The 15,417-nt window shown below is 41.9% G+C and overlaps 1 long non-coding RNA gene across 5 annotated transcripts in view; it reads left to right on the top strand.

Moving 5' to 3' along the window:
• LOC110397609 overlaps positions 1-15,417 on the top strand; it is a 72,929-nt gene that overhangs the window by 18,209 nt on the left and 39,303 nt on the right. For 3 of the 5 annotated variants that reach the window (XR_002437885.1, XR_002437883.1, XR_002437886.1), the window contains exon 2: positions 9,270-10,836. This is a non-coding gene — a long non-coding RNA (uncharacterized LOC110397609). Of the gene's footprint in view, positions 1-9,269; positions 15,276-15,417 lie in introns of those variants that run through there. The other 2 variants (XR_002437882.1, XR_002437884.1) reach the window with 2 other exon arrangements.

The raw sequence follows: 15,417 nt of genomic DNA, 5'->3' as shown, positions 1-15,417 counted from the left end.
TCCAGAGGGTAATTTTTCCCACTGACGGTTGACACCTGGCACTCCACTCCACCGCCAACACATCGGCATTTGCGTCACTTGAGATGCTCTTACATTGTCCAGCTGGTCTCCAGCTGCCACCCCAGAAGGCCCAGGTCTCCAGGATGCCCCTTGCCTACTCCACCAATCCTACGTGGTTGTCTCAGCATCCTACTGCTCTGCTAAAGCTCTGTGACTGAATTAGCCAAATAATCCCACCAGGGTGGGATTCAGCTCATGGATTAAGACACCTCACTTAGGTGTGTAACGTATGCCTCTGTGTGTGAATCAAGAGCTCAGGCTTACTTCACAGCCCAGACAGAGTTGCCATCTGCACAGTCAAAGGAGCACAGGGAGTGATTCAGCTCCCCAGGAGCAGACGCCAACATCTGTCAGCTGAATAGCTCTGCACACTCCTCTGGCCACAAGGACCTGGGATCATCATAACCAACCAAACCTGGGTTTAGTTTCAAAAGACTTCTTGCCCCTTTTCCAACAGAGCTGAATTTACTTAAGAAATTATTTTTATTTATTTAAGAAATTATGAGCAGTTACTGGCAAGTAATCTTTTTTGCTCTATTAATGCGCCAAAACAGAAAAATGACATAATCCCTAACGTGTAAAACTTTTAGCACAAAGAATATACAGACAGAGCAGATACTTAATAATTACAGAAGAGTGCTAGAAACACCACTATTTTTTGAGTAAGAGAAAAGAAGCCTTTAGTGCTAATCCCTTGTAACAGAAACATCTGTCTCACTGGTATTCGGGAATTAAATTCATGTTCCTCCTCCTAACTTGTACTTATTTGGTAACATGGCAACCTTAATGGAAAATAGCATTTATACATCTGGCAATTTAGCTATGATGCTAATGATAGTGAATGGGGAAGGGAGAGGGCTGAAACAGAAGAAGCAGCATCTGACGAGTTTTAAGAAGCATGGTATAAAAGACAGCCTCCAAAACCATCTGCCAAAGTGTCGAGGTGATGGATTTTTAAATGTAAATAGTTTGGTGAGGTTTTTTTTTTTTTTTTTTTTAAACACTCCATTTAGATTATAGTGCATGTGAGAGCAGTACAGCAGGCAGGAAAAATAGAGACAACGGAACCACATGGCACCCTCTATCATCAACCGCACCATGTTTGTTCATTTATTTATGTGTGAATATGTTGAAGGCACCACCAGATGGTAGTCTGAGAGCACCCACCTGGCAGAGGCCATCCTGGATGCTGCCCATTTTTACTGGATGATCTTAAGATACACTGATGGAAAATGGCCCCCTGGAACAGCATCAACAAAAGCTCGCATAGAGGAGGTAGCAGGGTTTCCCATATCTGTCTGAAGGAAAGCTGTGTCTGTACATTTCTCCCACATTAACTTAAGGTCTTATTCAGCTTTCAAAGCAGTTTTTTTTCTGAGCTCTTTGTTATGGGTGGGGGCAAGGCCAAAGCCTGCAGAGCAGGATATGGCTGTTCCCACCCCTGTGTGATGACCTTGGCCTCATTCACTCTCAGTTTTAGTGGAACACTTTTTTGTGTTCCTGTTCAGAAGGGTATTTAACTGTGCTTCATTTTATAAAGTGAGTAGGTGAGTGAACAAGAGTCTCAAATTACAGGTAAAGGTAATTTTACATGTAAATGACAGCAAAAGGTAATTGTAAAGTGTCTCACAAAGCAAAAAGAGAGCTTTCTATTTTGAAGTAATTCACTAACTTGACTTAAGCCTTTCATTGTATTGTGAGTAAGAGCAGAACAAATTCTCATTCTTAATTTACTTCCTTTGTGAGGAAAACCACAACTTCTTTGATATATATTTAGTGGAAGAATTCATTAGTGATACAGGAAGTAGAGAAAGAAAAACCTAAAAATTCTACCAGTAGTTGTGTAGATGCTATTTGGCCTTGGATTGTGAACGTGCAAGTGGGGTTTCTGAAGCAATGTTTGCCCATCATAATTTGGGCATCTGGCAAGATTAAGGATATAAAGGCAGAAAAAGGTCATCAAAATACTACAGCTCCCTGATAAACCAGGTTGTTTTCCCTTCTCTCTTTTCCACCTGTGTGAAACTAGTATGAATCACATGAGACTTCTCTGACACTATTGTGCTGCTGTGCGCACCATAATGTTGCTGACTTGTGGTCTTCAATCATGCAGCGCAGGATAGGCAATAAAACCTACTGAGAAAGCAGAGCAGCAAGGCTGCAAACTCCTTAGGATCTCCATTCTGTTGTGGTGAGAGACACCTGAGCTAGTCCAAAGCCACCCCATGTTCATAACTGTACCTTAATGAAAGCACAGCCCTTGGTATTGACTTGTCCCAGTCCAAGTTTACTCTTCCTTCAGCTTCCCCATGACTGATAAGGCAATGATGTAGGACTGTCTCCCAGGCTGGAGATAAGGGGGATTCAGATAGTACCACTAACACTGACTGCTGTTCTTACAATGAATCCCCAGAGATTCTGTGATTTTCACAGAATGTAGAAATAGAAATTATCAATGGCCACTCCATAACCGCTACAGGCTCTAGCAATTCTAAGATGAGCCTTGAAAGAAATGGGACATGCCCTGCCCAGCCCTTTCCTGTGGATCTTGAAAACTCTGCCATTTTACTTAACTTCTACCAGCCAAAACAAATACCACATTCAGAAAGTCTCGTCCTGACTATCAGAGTATTACCTTTTCCCCTTCTGCTAGATAAGCTGAAGTAGGAAAACAGATTGTGGCTTCTGCATCCCCTGCTGCCCCCACACAATGGGAACGTGATCACAGCCCGGCCATGCCCCTGAGGGCAGCATAAAAAGCCTCTTTCTACTTTGTCTTACAGGGTAGGACATCATTACTCTGTGAAACTTTATAGCTCAACACTTACACCTGAAACACAATCTACTCCCTTCTCTTCATTCTCGCCTGAGCTACTACAGCACCCCTATTCCATTATGTAGAGTATTACTTTCTCTGTCTGAAAGCAGGAGGGAAGACATCAGCTGTTATCTTTCAGACGATAAAGATCTTAATTCACGCCTGACGGATTGCAATTTAAGGAAAAAAAAAACATCCTCCCTTGGGCTCTGTGAATGGCAGTGCATTAACATAATGTTAATAGCTCCCAGTCTAGATAAGGCCATTACTTCTGACAGTAGGAAACTGGGTTTGATAGTTGCTGAGATGTTTTGATCACCTGTCATAGAAACATTATGTCTATGTTTTTCTTCAGTAAAAATATGTAATTAGCATTTGCAACACATCCCTTGCCTAGCTTAAGAGCTGGCACCGTATCCAAACGGAGGCTTTGGGTATAAATCCACATTTAGGGCTACGGATCCTGAAATTCCATTATACATAGCAGTGATTCCCAAGAGAGTTTTCCTCTCCCTCCCCTCTTCTCTCAATTTCTGTGTCTCCTAATTTCCCCTCGAGGTGCTGAATTAAGAACATTTGCTCAAGAGGCCCTTGGCACATTGTTAGGTGCCACACTGACTTATCTTTCGGAGAAGGAAAATCCCAGAGGACCAACGGTAAAAGTTAATTTACAAATCTCTATTTTAGCACGAGTGATGTTTTAGCAGCTTTGACATTTTTGACTCTCTGATTCAATGATTCTGAGCCATAAGACCTTGAATTTTCTCTTATTTTCCCGGTAGGGGATCTAAGGCATTCTTCCATTCTCCTCATCCCCAAAGTCATCGCTTAGCTCTATGCTTCCCAACAAAAAGTGCTCTGAGGTTGTGGGAATCGCAGAACTGTAGGGGTTGGAAGGGACCTCTGGAGATCATCAAATCCAACCTCCCGTTAAATCAGGATCCCTACAGCAGGTCACACAGGAAAGTGCCCAGACAGGACTTGAATATCTCCAGAGAGACTACAGAACCTGTGGAAGCTGGAAGAATGGTATGTATTGACAGAGGTTTCTATTAAAATCACTGCAGGGGTGATAGAATCAACCATGTAGAAATGTCATCTTAGAAAAATATTTTTTATATTGTGATCTGGATTCCTGTGTCTTTTATCAGCTGCAAACAAATCACAAAGTTTCTCTCATATGATTGGATAATTTGGAGGATGAGTCAAGGCTTCGGAGACTGAAAATTCAACTTCAACCACCACGAGAAAGCCAAAAGCAGACAACCGCCTGACCATCATACTTCTAGCAGCACTTTATGATTACTCAGAGATAAATCATCGCTTCCAAACATAATCACTAATGTAAAAAAGTTTGGATTTAACACTAGAAGGAGAGGGAGAGTGTCACTGGACTATCTTCTGTGAGCGTAGCCCATTCCCACTCTGAAGAATCATAGAATCAAGAAGTGAGCTGCACTCACAAAACTTTGGCAATCTATAGGAGAGCCACAGGGCACGCAGAGGTGTTTATGAGCCACAGGAAGCCAAGATAAGCCTTCTTGGTAATACATTTTTAATACATCCACAAACAACAATACCAGACAGGGTGCCTGGTTGCTTGCTAAGTGTGGCTGAATGCTAGCAGACACTTCATTGTTGCTGTCAGAATCATAGAATCATACTGAGTCGGAAAGTTGGCCTTAATGGCCATCTGGTCCACCTCCCCTGCAATGAACAGGGACACCTACAGCTCCATCAGGTGCTCAGAGCCCCTCTAGCCTGACCTTGAATGTCTCCAGGAATTGAGCATCCACCACCTCTCTGGGCAACCTGCACCAGTGCCTCACCACCCTTAATGTTAAAAACTTTTTTATTTATATCCAGTCTAAATCTCCCCTCTTTTAGTTTGAAACCATTTCCCCTTGCCCTATCCCATCAGACTCTGCTAAAGAGTCTGTCACCAGAATGAAGCTTAATGTAAGCAGACACCTTGCTGAGGATACATTGGGTGCTACCATCAGAGCTGTATGCTCACCAGCAGCTGAGCATCCCCATGTTCCCCTGTTCTGATGATGGAGGCACCTCCCCTGCTGTGCAGCTGGCTAAAAGCACCCCAAAGGCTGTGATTTGCTATCACCACAGAACCCTCAAATCTGGTGGCTCCCACAAAGGCTGCAGCAATCAGAGCAAGGCTACACCACTGCCCAGTTTTTTAAAAAGCACAGATATTTATGCTCATATGTATCTTCTCAAGCTCTGTGGACACCATCACACTAAAGATGCACCATCACACAACAAATCAGATCTGGTCTCAGAAATAGCAGCCTGCACTGCTTTAAGGGCCCCTCTACCCACGAGAGGGAGCTGACAGTCTTCTGGCTGACTTTGACAGCTCCAAGGCTGCAAACAAGAGCTTGGGTCTGAGTTTTTGTTTTCCCCACTTCAGAAATATCTGACACATGTTTTTGATAAAGCTGGGGAAGAGCAGACAATGTGAGGCAGGAGAAAGGAAACTAGAATGGAAAGAAGTTATGTCCGAATTTTTACACTTGGTCTGTAGTTCAAAAATAATCTTTTTCCTTTTTTGGCTGATTATAACATACCTTAATTTTTGCCCAGTTCTTTGAGTTCCTTGAGTGTTCTGACTTTGCAAGGTGACTCTGGATCAAGGTCTTGCAGTAAGTTCAACCCAGAGGCTGTGCTGACAGTGTCTAACGGCAGTTAGCATCACTGGTAGTTTATCCAACTCTGAGAAACAGTATCTGTTGTAGTGAGTAACACACTAAACTGTGCTGTAGCAGGTGTTGCCATGCAGGAAACTCACCATGGACAGCCATGAAAATCACAGGCCTTTACTTAAGCCTGGAAGCACGTGTCTGTTGATGGGAGCAAGGTGGTAGCTAATTGAGATGCTCTGGCCCCATTTCTGAAGATGCACTCAAAGGCAGGGATAAACCTCAGGCTGAAGTACAAGCACCAGGTGAATAGTCAATGCTCCTACTCCCTAGGCTGAAGGAGCATCTCGCAGTGCAGCTTGCTGTAGGTTGCTATTTAGTGAAAGAAGCTGGTGTCCTGCAGAATGTCTAGAGACCCTGCCCAGCAGCTTGTCTCCTGCAGACAAATGCTTCCTTCACTCTCTTTCATAGAATCATAGGATAGCTAAGGTTGGGACAGACCTTCCTGCCATGGGCTGGTTGCTCCCAACAGATCAGGTTGCCTGAAGCCCCATCCAACCTGGCCTTGAGGACCTCCAGCAATGGGGCATACACAGCTGCTCTGGGCAATCTGTTTCAGGGTCTGAAAACCCTCTGTGTAAAGAATTTCTTCCTTACACCTAACCTAAATTTCCCCTCTTTTAGTTTAAAGCCATTCCCTCTAGTCCTATCGTTACCTGCCTGTACAAAAAGCTGGTCTCCCCACTGCTTCTCCTTAATGAGGCTCTTCCTACCAGCTTTCAGTCCAGAGAACAGTACTGCACAATTTGAGTTAGGCAGGTGGTGAAAGGATTGAGCAAACCCTACCAGATGAGCAACGCACTGTAATCCGTGTCCTCATGGAAATGCACCTGCAAGAACAGGGGCAGGAAACCATATCCTGGGACTAGGAAGCAGGAGTGAAAAGCAGTTTAAAAAACACCAAAGAGGTCTGAAAAGGCTTAAGAGGCATTGGCATAGCAAGAGTAGCGTGGAAAAATCCCATAGATGGAAGATTTCTTCTCTTTGTACCTAAATCTGTCCCTTTTCATAAATACACAAAGCCTTTTGCAATGCTCATTGCTGCCCACTCCTTCAGTAGAGACTTGGCCACTGGCACCTCGAAACAACTCCTGCATTTCCTTCTTGAGCAAAATCCCCAAAGCTTTTGAGGCTGAGAGAAGTGAACAGGATTAGCCTTTAAATGCAACATATACTCAATTTTGAGATGAGAAGTGCATCTTGTGATATTTTTCCTATAGAAAGATAGACTCTCACCAGTTCTGCATACAGACATCAATCACAATGAAGTGAGAACAAACCCAAATAAAAATTTCATCTTTATAAGACTTGATGAATGGTAGAATACAGTAAAGAATGTTTCTATTGTATGTGCTCCCTTGATCTGTCATGAATCTTTGTAACATAAGAGGTATTGTACTTGTGGCAGCAGTGTAGCAAATTACCATTTAAATCCCCAATAGACAAATAACTGTGATTTAGTGCTCCTCTAGCAGCAGATCACTGTAAATATCACCTAAAATTCTCAGGAAGTCCAGTGATGTCTCCCTTAGGCCTTGCTGAATTCAGGAGTGTTTCCTCATCTATTTAACCATGCTTAGGTCGAGGTCTTTAAAATTGATTCTCATCACAGTAAATCTGCTGGTATCAGTGGGAGCATTTTGGGGGTCAATCTGCTATTGAAACAAATAAATAAAGTTAAAGAAAACAAACTTAGTATCAGGGTCTTTATGTACTCTATGCAAAGACTGTAGCAGAATTACTGTTAGAAATGCTCTATTCCAAAGCCATAACAGTGCTTAATTTAAATGGTGTTTTCTGATGTATTTTCTATAATTACTGAGACTGCATAACATCTTGGGTGAGGCTGGAAATCCAGCAAGAGCAGCAGGCAGAAATTAGCTCCCCTGTTCCCAATCCATCAATTGAGGGGCAGTAGTCTCATCTCTTCCTTCCTCACTTATTCTGGAGACTGAATAAATAGCTGCAACCCAGAGAAGAGAGCCCATAGGCTCTGGAGGTGAAAATGGCCCCACAAGGGCCTTCACAGTCAGAACCAAGTCTACTGCATACTGAAATATGAAATGTAATCTGAAAACTGTCTTTGTCTCTGAGAAAACGAGACCATTTCATGAAAACAAGTGCTGTTTTCTGAAGTTATAGATGGTAGCAGATTCACACTAATGTTTTTATTCAGAGAAATCCTCCGTCACTCTATGGTGTATTCTCCACTCTTGACCAAGCATAGCAATGGCAGAACAAAGACAAGGCACTCTGAACTGTCTTTCAGACTGTTATGTCTCCATCAAGGGGGTTATATTAATGAAATTCTGATAAAGATAAGGATTTTTCTCTGTTTAACAAAGCTGTGTTTCTTGTCCAGAAATCCTTAAAAAATAAGGGAATATTGCTGTTCATTCTTAAGTGGTAAAATATCTGTATCTGGTAATTAGCTCTGCTAAATACTCTTCAAGGTACTGCTGAGTGCTTATCTTGTACTTGCTCTTCAGCATGTCTGCTGAGATCTCTGAGAGCTCTCACTTTGATTTCAAATGTATTCCCATTGACTTTACTCTTCCAAATGTTTACTCAACAAAATAATAACTATCTTGCCAAAAACGCCTCTGTCTGAGCAACATTTACACTCAGTCCTCCAGGGAAAACAGAACCAGTGATTGTTAAAAAGCCTTCCCAGATTCCTCCCTCTCACCTGTCCCTCTTCCCCTCTGAATATGCTTTTTCCTGTCTTGGGAACTTGGGAAATACCAGACTGTGCACACATCCCCCTAAAAGCACATTGCTGTAAAGCACCTGCCTCCAAAGCTGAACTACAGCAGTTCTGCAGCAGACTTTACAGGGAACTCATCTTGGAACTGTTTCCTCGGAGACTGAATAAAAAGAATGGAATTATTGAACTTAGGCAGAGCACTCTGAAAGGAGTGACCTGTATAAGCCTACAGATCGAGCTGAAATTGCAGGCAACACTGTGAGCTTCTCATTTTCATGAGCTCCCAGATGGTTTTCCCAAAAAAACAAACCAGACAGTGTCTATACAGAGGTCAATGAATGTTTCAGCTGGAGGGGAACCATCTCCATCAGTATAAGAACACTGTATTCATTTCCATACAGAAAGTTGAAAATTAAACTTCTCAACCAGAAAATCGTTCCTTGTCTCTGTCTGTTTACAAGCAGTTTGTCAGAGCTTCCAGGACAGTGTTGCAGGATGAATCATGGACAAGCTGTACAGGGTCTCTTAAATCTGACTTTTCCTCCAATGAACAGAATAAAATTTAATTGCTGCTCTTGCAAATAGAGCAACAGGCAGTTTATAACCTCACAATACTCAATATAGCACAAAGACACTGAAAAAATAAGATTTTACCAGTGTTAATAAAATTCTACCTAAACAGTAGCTGTAGTTTAAAATCAACATTAAATACGTACATACATACATACGTATTTTATCTTGGTTATTTCAACAAGCCAGGCCAGAGTCAATAGAAGCCTGCACACTCAGGAGCAAAAGGATGTGTGTAATTAAAAATCACCAAACTCTACCCTAGCACCAGCTGTCCAAGGAGGAACAGTGATGCAGAAGGAGTTATGAAGAATAATGGCTTGAAATGATCTCCACTGCCTTCAGCCATTGACCAAAACTAGGAGATAACATCACTTATCCTTTTCTGTTGAAACAGCGTGGTATCAAGACGGTTCATCTCAAGCAGGGGAACAACTCGTAGACCTTGGCAACAACCCTCACAACTGTGGTTTCAGGCAACACTGTATTTTAAAGATAAGTAAATGGGGCCCTCTCTCTTACTTTAAATTTTGATGATGCTACATTAGGATTTTGGTTCGGAGCATCTGTGCAGCTCTGAAGCAATCCCCCAATCATTCCTTTCACTGCAGAGGTTACTCCGTTCACAGAGTGGCTTAGTGAGCAAGATTCCTTTGGTGGGAGACAAAACCAAAACCTCTGCTCTAGAACAACCCTCAGGGACATGGGGGTCCCAAACCATATCCTTTGGATATTGTTTCAAGCTACATGCCTGGTGGGGGCATTCTGTTCAAGAGACCAAGCTACTTCTTAATTTAAATATACAACCCAGAACCACATAAAGTGTGGACATGAGGACCTCTGCAGGAAACCACTGCAGATACTCATCAAGTTATTTTGTGTTAAGCTGTTTGTAGTTGTATAGACAGCCTTGTAGAAGCTCAATTATGAATTTTGTCGCTTTACAGTTAGTTACAGATGCTATCATGAGCAAGACTTGAGATCTGACTCTCTCCATAACACTTTCTATCATTACAGCTTTTCCTTTTGTTCTGACTCCTGTGAATCCAGTTCTGAGGTGCCTACAGGTCCAAAGCATCAGTTAAGAGAAAACATTTGGGCAGGCCAGGAGCCTAACCTCCCTGAAGCAGCAAAATCACCTGCTTTAAATATTAAACATATACTTATGCTATTTATTGCATAATGTATTTAGAGCATACATATTATTTAATATGCTATTTACAATTAACACCTTGATTAGATGCTATAAGGCAATGTGATTTTTTTCTGTTGATCTGGCACAACATCCACGCTACTATCTTAGTCTTCATACTTGGATGTAATAGTGGTGACTTGTGTGCATGTATCCGTAACACAGTTACTGATAATTATCTGGTTACTTTCCTGAGCACTAATTGTTTAAGTCCCAGCATCAGCATTAGAAAAGTCTAGCTGATGGGAAAAGAATGGGCCTGGGACAGTGCGATGAAAAAGGAAATGTAAAAACAAATTTTCCTGGTGAGGATTAGCCTAGGGCTTAGGTAGCATTATTTGAATTGGCTTCTTCCTTTAACAAATAAGCCTCAAAGAGAATGCTATTTGGCTCTATAACGAACACTCAGTTGGCTTCAAACCACAAGAGGTACTACCAAATCCCAGTCTATTTGCACTGTTTTCTGGTGGCACACACATGTTTTTGTATGCTGGTCATATATCCCATGCATTCCCATTGAAACATCATGACTTGTATAACTTCTTTTTCTTTTTAACCTGACCTAGCTTGCTTTTAAATCCAGCTGTGTCTTTTCACCTGAGGTGAGGCTTTTCAGTTAAGCAACATTATGTAAACACGGATTGTAACATTCCCAAACCCACAGTTAGTCAACAAAAGATCAAACGAATCAACAAGCTTTCACTGGAGCCATCAAAGTCGCTCAGACTTCCTCAGCGAGAACTGCCAGCTTATATCTTATTTTCCTCCAAAGGTAAAGATAAGGCTATTTGTCTTTCTTTCACAGTTACAAATAAATAAAGAAAAAAGAGACAGTAGTTTAAAATGATATCTTAATCAAATCTGTTCACTAAGGAGTTTATGTTTCAAGCCTTTACCTGCATTCCAGACTGAAGTCAAAATGTCAAACTTTCCTCCTTTATCTTCTGTCCTTGACTCAAGGGAAGATCCATATCTCACAAAATGAAACAAATGTTTTCCTTAAAATGTTTCAGTAGGCCTCAATTTTTGTAAAACAAGCCACTTCTCCAGCAGGTGCTTTGGTTTTAGGCAATTAAAGTAATTGTCACAAGTGCTACAGCTGCTGAATAAGAGGAGAAAGAGCAACTGGGCTGGGGAGGGGAGAGAGAATGTGTACAGTATGCCTGAGTGAGAGTGAAGGTAGACGGGGAGGAGTTTTTTAAAAGTCAGTAAATGCTTATTTAATGTGTCTTCTTAATATTTAATCTATTTTTATTCTAAGTGTATACCAATATCTCATCCATGTTCTGCTGTTTCCTAAATCACCTCTGCTAACTGGAGCAGTTCTGGTTGTTCAGAGAACAAATGGCACAGTACAAACTGTGGAAAGCACAGTTACAAAGGAAAGTATGCAGAAATATGGTTTGTTTGGTCTTTTACACAAAAGACTAAAATGAAGCAGTGTAGACTTAGAAAGTAGCTGCCAAGGAGAGAAGGAGAAACAGCTTTTCATGTCCATTGATGATAGGACTAAAAGAAGTTGCCTTCAATGGCACTGAGAGAACTTCAGGTTGGCTATCAGGGGAGATTCTTCTAAGATGATTAATTTCGTGCTAAAATAATCTTGTCCAAGCGTTTGTGAGATGTGCTTCACAGGAGTGTTTCTTAAACAGCTGAGGCAGAGTGTCCTCAAGCTGTGTCCTTCAAGTGTCCAAAGAACAACTGATTCTGACTTAGACGAATGAGCTGTATGATGAAGAACATTGAGATCTCATCCAGCGTTATCTCCCAAGATCTCCTTTTATGTCTCAAAAAAAGCCTTGGATTAAGGCAGGATTTATGGACCCAGAATTGATTCCAAGTTCGGCATAGTTCATTCCTTAATCAAAATTTTTGGTGTGCACTGCTTTCTTCCTTCTCGTTTATCCTTTAAGCTCATGCAGTGTAGAGTGGAAACTGAAATCCAAGCAAGGTACCAGAACTTGGAGAACCTTTGGCCAGCATAACCCTCACTTATAGATCTTCCCTTCTTATTAATCTCATATTCTTGAAGAGATTTTTCACCTGCTATGGTCTAATCCCACCTATGCTTAACCTGATTCCTTTTTCCTTTCACCTTTTGTCTTTTCAAGTTACACCTCCTCCTTACCACAGAAAATGGGTATCTCAGTGTTTGTGTACAACAGCTTACCTGTTTGGGATGTTATGGTTGGAAATAATATCATGGACAGAGACCGTCAAGCAGATGTTTGTTTGTGATCTAACAGAGAATGATTTGCTGCATTGTAAGAAGTCACAGGGTCACCAGGCATCTGCATTTTCCAACATACTTCTGGTTATTCCACTCAGAAGTTTTCTCTGCATGGACCCTGAGGACTTCAGTGTGTTCCTCCAGTATTTCTAACCATCTCGTGGCTTGAGCAGGGATGGAGGCCCAGTCAGAACAGTTGCTCCAGAGAACAAAGCCAAAGCTTGGGGAGAAGGGGAGGTGATCTGCATACAAAGTCACTGTTTCTTTCCCTGTAATTCTGAGTGCAACTAGCAAAAGAGGATGCCATGCACAAAGAAATACGTTTCCAATGCTAAAGTGCAGCCAGGAAGAGGTTAAAAAAATATTTTGGTGCATGTAAAAACATCTGTAAAAATAGTTCGCTACTGTAAATCATTTTTCTTTCTCCTTCTGTTTTACACCTCTGAGGATATTTCTGACTGGATATTTTTTGGGAGCTGTCCTTTATATTACTTGCTTCCATACAAAGAACTTCATCAGTGCTAAACCTGGGCCAATGCTGTGTTTCTGGAGGTGGAGGTGCTCAGACATCACACAACAAGGCCTAGTCCTTGCCCCATGGACAGCAATTGTGGCATATGGGTGTAAACCCACTGACATCTTTGAAATTTGATCTGCGATTATTTTATATTATTTTATATTTCTACCTTTCGATTCCAAAACAGGTTCCCATTCTATACTCCTCAGTGTTTCTCATAGCAGGAATCTGCAGATCGCTCCTCTGGAGTTGCATTTTTCTCAACTAGCCTGAAGGAAATATTTTTGCAACGCTCCATTTTTTGTAAGATAAATGGTAGTTTGGTGGTTAGACTAGATGACCTTAGTGGTCTTTCCAACCCTAATTATTCTATGATTCTATTATTCTATAATTCTATGATTCTACGATTATGGTATGGTATGTAATGCTTGCTACCAGCATATTCCAATTCCATCTGCTAGGCTAAAAGGAATTAATATTAGGTCACTGAAGATATTTGGATGTCCCTGCTAACTCCTTTACGTAATCATACATTGCAAAGCTTCCTGCTGTTCTTCTGAGCAGTCTTGTCCTGCCCACTTGACTGATATCAAGCAAATATTTCAGCAGGAAAGTTAAATCCAGCTTTTCTGTGTACTTTCAAGCAAATGACTGTCTGCTTTATAACTGCACCAAAACTATCAGCTTTTTATTTTTTTAAACAACGGCATGTCTAGATGAGTGTCATGCACTTGGTTTTGTACTGTAGATTTTCTATCTCTTCCTTCCTCATAAAATCTTATAGACCAAAAGCCCCCACCATTTAGAATCACTGCTATCTCTGCTTTGTCTTTTAGATGCTCTTTCCACAACCCCCACTTCAGAACTATCTCCCACCACTGCCACTCTGCCATCCCACCCCTCGCTGAGCTGCAGACCTTGTGTGAGCCATGCATGCTGCCCCCAGAGCTGGCCCTGCCCTTTGTCCTTATCTCAATAGCAAGGCTCAGCAAATTGTTTCTCATGTCATCCTGTACAGGCTGCCAGCGCCTCCCATCATCACTGGCCTCCTGTTTCAACAGAACTGAAATAAAGGAGTTCTGGTTATTCCACTGATAAAAATCTTTATTTCTTGAGTAACAGTAAGAAAACCTCCAGGTACAGTCAAACACTTCCAGGAGAGTGAAAAGAAACTTTGTTTGAATGACTTGAGTGACAGATCCTCTTTCTTCATCAGGCAGATAAAGCAAAATGCTCCACCGGTGCCGTCTGGAAGCAGCTAACTGCCTGTTGCCAGGCCACCCGCTGCCTTCATCTCACATCCCCATCACTTCTCTGGGTGCACCCACACACAAAATGCGCTTGGAGCAGTGCAGAGGTGATTTTATACTGATAATTGTGATTGTCACACTCTGAGAGGACTTTGTGACTTGTTTTCCTGGCATCATCTGAAGGCAAAGACAACAATCCCTCCTTACTGAAATATGCATTCTGTCCCTTACATTTTCAGCCATCTACAGCCTGATCTAGCTGTAGGTGTCCCTGCACACTGCAGGGGAGTTGAACTAGATGGCCTTTAATGGTCCCTTCCAACTCAAACAATTCTATGATTCTGTGATTTTCTTAGTTACACCCTCTTTCTGTTTTCCTTGCTTTCCAGCCATAGACTGCATGGCAAAGAACATCCTCATGACCTCTCCCAAGTGCAGCCATTCTGCTCTAGGTCCAAGAATCAAAGAACAAAGGTTTCCCTTGTGTGCAGCAGCAGACAGCCGCATCCTGCTGATGTGAGAATGCAGACCCTTTCCATCATCATAATGAATTCTTAAGATCAGCTTGGTGAGGAGGGCACCTGAACATGATAGCAGCAGATGGTGCTGAGATGGTCTGAGAGCTCTGTGACACACAGGGCATGGCCAGGGTGTTTCCAGGCATTGGATGCTGAATTTATGCTACTTTCTTACTTTGTAAATGCTAATGAAGAAAAAGGACCCTTTCACGCAATGAGGCTCTCTTTCACTACCTCCCTACATTTGCATGCAGACACTGTCTGGTTTTAGCTTGTAATAGATACCAAATTGTCTAAATGGATCTTCACTGAAAATTCACCCTCCCAGTTTGGTTTTTCAGGCATCCCCCTCCTTCACTCACCCCTGTCAGAAATGCTCTTTGTCCAAAAGGAAAGCAACAAACAGACACTAATCTTACTGAAGTCCATGACATGCATTGCCCTTGCAGCATAATCTTGTCCACTAACCCAACTGGTTACATCTGAGCCAGCTGTTAAATCCTTCTAGTTTAACAGAGAATTATGTCCTTGACACAGAATTTTTAGGCTTCCTCTACAAAGGCTTTCTCTCTATATAAATTTTCTTCTGTTGACTAACTTTCAAGGAATGTTTTCTCCTTTCTAATCAGGTTGGAGATGAGGAAAAACTTCTTCTCTGAAAGAGTGGTAATGCACTGGAACAGGCTGCCCAGGGGCTGGTGGAGTCACCATCCCTGAAGCTGTTCAAGAAACATGGAGATGTGGCACTGAGGGACACAGTTATTGAGCATGGTGGGCTGATGGTTGGACTAGATGATCTTAGAGGCCCTCTCCAATGTTTATGATTCTATGATTCTAT

The sequence above is a fragment of the Numida meleagris genome, chromosome 4, assembly GCF_002078875.1.
Source record: "Numida meleagris isolate 19003 breed g44 Domestic line chromosome 4, NumMel1.0, whole genome shotgun sequence".
NCBI classification, from domain to species: Eukaryota; Metazoa; Chordata; class Aves; order Galliformes; family Numididae; genus Numida; species Numida meleagris.
This window is presented reverse-complemented; position numbering and strand designations above follow the sequence as displayed.